This window comes from Humulus lupulus, chromosome 9 (assembly GCF_963169125.1).
Source record: "Humulus lupulus chromosome 9, drHumLupu1.1, whole genome shotgun sequence".
Classification (NCBI taxonomy): Eukaryota; Viridiplantae; Streptophyta; class Magnoliopsida; order Rosales; family Cannabaceae; genus Humulus; species Humulus lupulus.
The window spans coordinates 23,970,877-23,980,084 of NC_084801.1; the positions used below are offsets into that span (position 1 = coordinate 23,970,877).

Genomic DNA, 9,208 nt, shown 5'->3' on the forward strand with positions numbered 1-9,208 from the left:
AAAGTAGATGATATGTTAGCTCAATTGGCTGAAGGTCCAAGTCGTGGTGTCACTTCCTACAAATGGTACATGATTAATGGAATTCGATTCCATAAAAAAGGAGTTGAAAAAACAACTCAAAATAGCGGTGTATACTTGGAAGCACATGACAGTGGGCAATTGAATGATAAAGAAGAGTATTTTGGTGTTATCAAGGATATAATTATGCTTGATTATCGTACTTTTAAGGTGCCATTGTTTTGGTGCGATTGGGCGAATATTCGAATGGGTGTTAAGAAGTCGGAGTTCTATACGCTTGTAAATTTTAATATAGGACAAGCTCAATCCATTAGGGATCCATTTGTATTAGCTTCACAAGTGAAAAAAGCTTTTTATGCAAGGGTGAATGAGTCAAGTAATTGGTATATAGCTTTAAAAGATTCAAATAGAGGGTGTTTTGGACTTGAATCCAATGAAGAAAATTGAGTTTCCTGTTGTCTCTTATGTACTTTGAATGAAACAAATCTCCTTACACTTTTTGTATGTAATTTTCGTGTATTATTACTCTTTTGTTGAATGAAACAAATGTGGTTTTATTACTCTCTACGGTGAACTTTATGATTTTATTTTAATTTGAATGAAATAATTCTGGTTTTATGGTTTTGGTGTATGTTTATTACTCTTTGGTGATCCACATTTCTGATTTGTATACTATGTTATCTTTCATTTTATATTGCAGGAATTTGAACTTGAAAAATGAGTACATTACGAAGATCTCCAAAAAAACACCTTCGTCCAGGTGCTTTATGCAATCTTGTAGCCAAAAAGCGAAAAGCATCATTGAAGATTCAAGCTGATTGTGACGATATGTTGTTTGGAAGCCCTGTTTTAAAGAAAAAGAGTGCTCTTCGTAGCTTTTCTGCACCTATTAGAGTTGTAATTGATTCACCACCTGCTCTTAGTACTAGAGCAGCAACTCGTCGTATGGTCTATGATACAGAGTTAGATCCAAATGATGATGTGGAAGACATGGAGATGTCACTTGGAAGTTCAAAAACTAAACGATCTCTTAATTATGAAGTAGATAAGGTAGTTGATAGTGTTTGTGAAAAAGGAGTAAGGGAGGAACATGAAGAGTCAGCTGATGAGGAAAGGGTTGGTGTAGAATTTGAAGGGGCTGTTGCACAATGTGAAGAAGTGTCTGATGCAGAATGTGAAGAAGTTGCTGAGATAGAACTTGAACAACCTCTTAGAAAATCTGTTAGATTACAAAAAACAACTGATGAGGCAAATCAAACTGAGTTTGAAGAAATACCTCAAGATGTAGATGCGAATGTAATGAACTTAGCCAAGAAGAGAAGGGGGAAAACTCTATTGGAAAATCTTACCAAGAGGAATAATGAATTAAGGATAATAAATTGGAATGAAAAAGGGCAACCAGTTGGTACTAACTCAGTGCAATTTTCTTCTTTTGTGGGCGCTCTTGTGCGAGAGGTTGTTCCTTACACTATTTCAGATTGGAGGAAAGTTTCACCAATGATGAGAGATGTTCTTTGGGCATCTATTCAGGTCGAATTACAAGTTTCATGAGTGTATTTTTTTATATATATTCAGCTCTACACTTAAACATATAATATGTTATTCTTTATTCTATTGTAGGCACAATATGACTTACATGATGATTGGCAAAAAAAGATGTGCTTTGAAATGATGGCAGAACTATGGAGAGCTGGGAAATCTAGACTTGTAAAAGATATTATCAATGCAAAAAATGAGAATGAACGACTAGCCTTAAAGCCGGATTGCATAAAAAGTGATGTAGAATGGAGAGCATTTGTTGCCAAAAAAATTAGTAAAGATCATTTGGTAAGAAATATAATGTAAGAAGTGATGTTGCTGTCTCTTTTATCTCTATTGGTGTTAAATTAAATATAGTTATGCCTCTTTTACTTATTTATTAAATAGGATATAAGGGCCAAATGCCAAGAGAGAAGAAAGAAAGCTGTTCCACACACTTTAAGTCGAAGAGGATATGCTCGAACAATTGATGATATGGTAATAATTAAGTTTTATACTATTTGTATTTTTGCTTCCATTATTGTAGTCTCTATTTTATAATCTCTATTGATGTATTGTGTAGAAGAAAAAAAATGAGGATGGTAAAATATCTAGAGTCGATGCTTTTCGGAGAGCCCATACCAAGAAGAATGGTGAACCTGTAAACCTAACGGCATCTGATATTTTTGTGAGTATTAGTCATTTAATTTTTGTGAATTTTTTCTTATTTTCCATAATGCATACATTAGTTATACTAATTTATATGCAGGGTTCATTGAATGAGATTCTTGTTGAAGACCCAAAATCTGGAACTACAGACAACGCTGATGAGGATGCCTTGACAAAATTGTTTGGTAACCAAAAATCTGGTCGTTTAATCGGACAAGGAAGAGGCGTGACAAGGTCAAAGCTAACTGTTGTTAATATGTGTAATAGCAAGATCTCCAAGTTAGAAGAAGAGCAACATAATATGAAGCTCAAAATGACTGAAATGATGAATCTACTTAAAGAACACTTGGTGGTATTTCTATCTTGCACTTATAAATCTTAGTTTTCTTTTCTTCCAATAAAACTTATCTTGGTTTTATATTTAGGTTGGTGGTAAAGTGACACCAAGCGAAGGACAGTCTCGCAATGTACCGCAGTCAAATAATGTTCAGTCCCCTAAGGTAAATTATAAAAGTTGTTATTGTTTTAAATTTTCATTTTAGAAGAACAATTACAAAAACTAATATATTGTCTTTAAAATAAATTTGGTAGAGTGTTGCACTAGAAAAAATACATAACTTTATAGAAGGGAAGAATGCTTGCTACTTGCTTGACTGGGCAGATGCAATTGTTGCTGAAGGTCGTTGGGATTCTAGTGATCCAAATATAACTGTACATGGAAAGCCTCTTGGACCAGACTTTATGCGAGTATGGGTTGATGTTGCTATTGTACCAAAGTCTTACTTATTTCTTCCTAATCATGCGATGCTTACAATACAAGAAGCAGTTGGTGCCACAGTTGCATGGCCTTCTAAAAAAGTTATTCCAAGAGGTACATTTTTATACTAAAAAAATAACTAATGTCTTATAATTTAGTGTTTTGTTTCTTTGTTTGCTTTGGTGTAGTTTTGAATCTATTATTTTGTATGTGGTGTCCTTTCTTGGATATAATTTCCATAGTATTTTTTTAGAAGTAATTTATGATGCTAGATAATAACAATAAAATATTTCTTTGTTTATTTTGCAGATATGACAAGTGAAGTAGAAAAGGATACTTAAGACTAAATAGTAACTTTTAGATTGTTTGAATACTTAAAGAATATTTTGTTGTTAATGACAGTGTTGCATGTTTTAAACTAAATTATGGATTGTTAATTCAATGTAGAATGTTCTTAATTTTTGTTATTTGAAAATCAAGTTCATTTGATGATGCTAGTATATATTAGAAAGCTAATTTTAATTATATAAAAAAATTAAAATATAATAGAATAAATTAGTGTAATATAAATAAAATATATAATGAGAATTTAAATATATCTAAATATAACAATAATAGGAAAATTGAGTTATAATATATATTACAATAACACTTTTTATTCAAAGAATTATGTTATGGAAACTTTATTATATAACACAAATAATGTGTTATACTAAAGTGTAGTATAACACAAAAAATGTGTTATACTAAAGTGTATTATAACACAAAAAAAAGTGTTATAGTAAAGTGTAGTATATCACAAAAAAAGTGTTATAGTAAAGTGTAGTATAACATAAAAAAAGTGTTATAGTAAAGTGTAGCATAACACAAAAAAAGTGTTATACTAAAGTGTAGTATAACACAAAAAAAATGTTATAGTAAAGTGTAGTATAACACAAAAAAAGTGTTATAGTAAAGTGTAATATAACATAAAAAAAGTGTTATACTAAAGTGTAGTATAACACAAAAAAAGTGTTATCGTTGACAGTACAATAACACATCTGAATAACACTGATAAAGTGTTATGGTAAGTACCCTGACCTACAATCACACAGTATTTCTTAACACATCAGAAAGTGTTATCGTAGGTTTTGATAACACATTTTTGGAGTTATTAAAAGCATTTTTTCTTGTAGTGGTTTAAAAAGGTTAAAAATGGTTATTTAATTGTCACATATGGATTTATGTTACATAAAACTAAGTCTTAAATAATTTAGATAAAAATATATTTTCTCACATCATTTATGTAGCACAATGATAAAATTTATTTTTCTAAAGAAACATAATAAAAATAGGTATTTTAATTAATTCCAAGTTTTTGGTTAATTCTTTGCAATTTGAGATTAATAAATGAAATTGTCACATAATTCATTTTTAAGCTAAATCAAATTATTTTATAAAATAAAATAATGTTTTGAGAAATTTAATCAACTTAGAAATTTTAAGAAAAATAAAGCATGTTATATCTATTATTTTAAACAATAAAAGTAAGAAATGTAGAATTATCGTTTTTAAAAACGTCACAATTACGTAATGTTCCCACGTATGCATGTTACATGCAACTCCACTTTTACGTCTAAAATTATGTTTACTATTCAACTATGTGGTTTTTATAAAAAGATCATGCATGTAAAATAGGTAAAATGAGCATTATTCTTTTATGGCTTTATGTGTAGTTAAGAATAATTGCGTGTTATGTGTAACTGTTATTATGTGTGCATGGCCCATGCACACGTGAGTTGTATGGAAGGGAAAAATAATAATTTTATGAACCTAAGAAATGTTGTTTTGATTATGACATAGGCTCGTTGAAAGATTGTGAAAATTTCTTAGCTTAGACCTGAGGTAAGGAAGTTAGATAGATTCTATGATTTTATTCTATGAATGGTAAGACTGTTGTATGAATGAATTGTTATGAAATATGAATGCCATAATGTGATGATATGTTGAATGTGATATGTGTATGGATGTTAGATACATCAAAAAAGTTACGATGTTAGATACATCAAACAAGTTACGATGTTAGATACATCGAACGAGTTACTATAGCTAAAGATGTAACTCCTAGGGCGGACGCGCCAAGGTTATTCAAGGACTAGAGACTCCTGTTTACCTCATAGGGTGACATGGACAACTAGCGAGCCATACTCATCATGTATGATGTATGATTGTGATATGATGATATGTTACGATTATGTTATGATATGCAAATGATGATACGTTACGATTACGTTATGATATGCAATGATGATATGTTACGATTATGTTATGATATGCTATGATGTTTTAGATGAACGTTAGTGTTTGTATTGTTGTATTCTTACTTGCTTATTGTTTGTACTTCCTTACTGGGCTTTTAGCTCACCCCCCTTACTTTCCTTCCAGGTAGCAAATAGGATTTCTATATGGCACGCGTGGTGACGTGAGGAGTTCTATCATCATGGGGTGTATGGCGTGGGGTATTCCTATGGACGGAAAAACGATCATCTTAGAACGCCATTTAAATTATGTTTTTTTTTAAGAGACTTTCCTAAATTATCAGTGGGACTCAGTTATTTAATTTTTGTTTCTTTGAACTTTTGCATAAAAATCTATGTTTTCTTTTAAAACTTATGGCGCCAACTTGCATGGTTTTAAGCAAGTCCCCACTGAGACTTTGATAATAAGTGGTATTCTTTTATAAACTATGTTATGCGAATGTTTTGTAAGTATTAGTCTAGGGCGTTCTTTACAGTACCGCAAGAAGTAATCGATCTTCAGCGTTGGGTTCTATAGTGAGGACTATTGTGCCCATCACCTGTAACGAAGTTCCAGCGGAGACCAAAACTCATATATGGGATTTAATGAAGGTATGATTTAATTACTTCTATTTTACTTAAAGATTTTAAAATATGTGATTTAATATGATTATTATTTCAAACTTGCAGAAAACTTTTCAGTTGGAATATAGCTCCAAAAAGGAGACAATGAAAGACGTAACAAAGATGTTCAGATAATGGAAGACTGACACGACAAGGAAGCACATCTTTAATGCTTTAGAGAAAAGACCAGATGAGTTTCCCCCTGGGAAACCATATGGATTTGAGGAGATCATAAATGATAAGCAATGGTTAGAATTTGTCAACTCAAGATTAACACCAGATTGGAAAGATAAGAGATTACAAATGCAAGAATATCGAAGAATGAACAAATACAACCACAACCTATCTAGAGGAGGTTACGTGCATGTGGAAGAGATGCTTCAACAACAGACTGGGCAACAATTATCTGATATTGATAGAGCTGATTTATGGACGATGGGTCGACAGAAGAATAAAGAAGGAGAACTTATTGGAGAGGCAGCTGAGGTTCAAAAAAACATTGTAAGTTTTTATATATATTGAACTTATATAATCTATTTATTTTAATATAACTAACTTAAATAAATTACTTTTATTTTACAGGCTCATTATCAAAAACTCATGGAGGAGGGTCAATGGGAACCCAAGGCTCTGATGATGTGTTGACGAGGGCATTGGGCACCCCCGAGCCACGAGGGCGTGTTCAAGCTAAAGGTCACGGTGTGTCCTCCGCATTGTTTTGGGATACTCCGAAACCTACCAAAATGAAAGAGAAATTGAAAGATATTGTTTTGGCTAGCGCTACGACATCGTCAACAAGAAGCGTGTCTAGAAGAACATTTTCGTAAACAAGAGGAAATGTTGAGATCTTTCATGGCCCAACAGAGTGGTTCAGGATCCAATATTGGAGTCCCACCAGTAGTTCCAAACCCACCAGGACCATCTTACTATGTGCCCGACCCATAAGCACCATCTTACTATGTGCTCGACCCTCCAGGGCCATCTTGCTATGTGCCTGACCAATCAGCACCATCTTACTATCAGCCTGAACCACCAGTACCATTTGTGACTGAGGTAATTTCAATTTGATAGTTGAAAATGATGATGGATGTACATGCATACACACATATATACATAATGCTACTTATTATAATGTGCAGGTACCTAGTTGTCAGTTAGCCATTGGTTCGCTATCCAATATTGTTGCATCAGGCAAGCTCATTGACAAAGAATCAGGTAACAACTACCAAGTGGTGATTACTGACGCTATTAAGCTGGCGACACCTCTTCCTTATGCAAAACCTGATCAGAATATGTACATAGTCATTCAGGCTATTGGGCATCCTATATCATGGCCTAAGGAATTAGTCATCGTATCTAATGATATACATGAACAGGTGATGTATCATGTTTATATAATCATTTTTGTTATTATATATTTCAATTTGTTCGTAAATTTTCTAATTATTAATATTATTTTACAGAATTGTTCTATAAGTAATAACATATCAGAACGACCAATTGCTCCTTCAACACAATGACCTCGAGAAAGAATACAACGTTTGAGTAATTCTCTGACATAAGACACCAGTCCTTTGGAATAGATTTACAATATTATATCTCGTTGGAATGATGATGACTCTGTATTCGATCAGGATATTTCAAGTCTTTACATATGTAAAGAGGACATACTTCAATTTATTCAAATGGAAAAGATTGGACAAGGAGTTGTCATTTGATACATGAGGTATCTCACAAGTTTTTTAATTAACCTTTCTTATTTGATTTATTTTAAAAACAAATTTCCTAAATTATATTTTTGACTACTACTCTTTTTTTAATAGGTTGTTATACAATTTTTTGGTAGAACAATGGCGCCAAAATAAGTTTTTATTTGTCAATCATAATGTTGTAGTCACTAAAGGAAGTTCATTTGAAGAGCGTGTTCAAGGTCTGTTCAAGCGCTGTCGTCAATTAAGATCAAGTGAGCAACTTATCATTGTCCCCTGGAACCATGGGTAAGTTCAAAAATTTGTTATTGCTAGATACTTAGTCCTTATAAAATTTGCGTTGGAGACTTTTACCAAGTATTGTTTTTCTTGTGCAGTGATCATTGGATGTTGATTATATTGGCCCCATATGCATATTACGTTTGTTGTTGTGATCCGGTGAATTCATAACTAGAAAACCGTGAAGAAATTGTGGCAGTAATAGTCAATGCTTTCAACCTTTTTTTGACCAGTGTACCAAAACCTCCCGAGATTCCAAATAATATAGAAATTGTGCAACCGAAAGAAAGTAACTACGACTTTAATTATTTTGAAAATTTATACTTGAATTTTACTAATATTTTTTATATTAATTGCTTGATATTTTTTTAAAATATTAGTGTCCGCACCAACCAGACAATGTGGCATGTGGATATTATGTTATGAGAATATTGAAGGATTACATTGAACATTCACGACCTGGACGTTACTTGAAGAAATAGGTATGTATATAAATTTATACAAAGTTAACAATTTATTTATTATTAAAGTATATATAATAAAATAATGATTAACTAATATATTTTACTTTGTATTTTTTGTAGCTAAACACTACGCCATATACATCAGCACAGATTAATGAAATGCGACAACACTGGGTGAACCATATGCTACCGATAATTCAAAGTCATCGTCGCACATATTAGGTTTTTTTTTACTTTTTCTTTTTCTTTCTTACTATATATCTAGCTAGATAGTGTAATATTTGTTAATTTTGTATGTTTAACAACAAATATTACAATTTTGTATATTTAGCTAGCAAAAACATATTATATACACATTTCGGTTTTATTAATGAAAATTCACAATTTAAATTTGCATATAATTTAGATTTTTTAATTAATATATTTAATTCTATTTCAAAAAATATATATTTGTTTCTATTAATTAATATACTGAAAATAATTATTTAATTATTTAAAAAAAAATACAAAAACCAATGATGACTCGTTATATGAGTCATTGAATGTCTACAAAGTCTCCCCATGGGAGACGTCATAGGGCCACTTTAGATGGCTCCTGCAACAACGTTTCCCCTAGGGGGAGACATTAAATGTCTACAATGTCTCCCCCATATAGCCATTAAATGCCTATTTTTTTGTAGTGTATTTTCGGTGATACTAATGTTTTTCTTTGTCAATAATTTTCTAAGTGTATGCAGAGTGAGTTTGAAATGAGCATGATGGGAGAACACAACTTCGTTCTTGGACATTAAATCAAGCAACAAGAAGATGGAATCTTCATTATTCAAGCTGTACATCAAGGATCTACTTAAAAAGTTTGACTTATAAAATGCAAAAACAATGCCAACTCCCATG

The 9,208-nt window shown here is 31.8% G+C and overlaps 3 long non-coding RNA genes across 3 annotated transcripts; all 3 read left to right on the plus strand.

Moving 5' to 3' along the window:
* The first annotated feature begins 2,414 nt into the window (after window positions 1-2,414).
* LOC133802673 (uncharacterized) lies at window positions 2,415-2,809 on the plus strand. The gene is made up of 3 exons (XR_009877423.1): window positions 2,415-2,554; window positions 2,631-2,705; window positions 2,797-2,809. It is a non-coding gene; the product is annotated as an uncharacterized LOC133802673 (long non-coding RNA).
* Window positions 2,810-6,459: 3,650 nt separating this feature from the next.
* On the plus strand, window positions 6,460-7,563 carry LOC133802172 (uncharacterized). The gene is made up of 3 exons (XR_009877177.1): window positions 6,460-6,915; window positions 7,002-7,238; window positions 7,326-7,563. It is a non-coding gene; the product is annotated as an uncharacterized LOC133802172 (long non-coding RNA).
* Window positions 7,564-7,975: 412 nt separating this feature from the next.
* LOC133800529 (uncharacterized) lies at window positions 7,976-8,530 on the plus strand. The gene is made up of 3 exons (XR_009876515.1): window positions 7,976-8,139; window positions 8,231-8,332; window positions 8,435-8,530. It is a non-coding gene; the product is annotated as an uncharacterized LOC133800529 (long non-coding RNA).
* The last annotated feature ends 678 nt before the right edge of the window (window positions 8,531-9,208 follow it).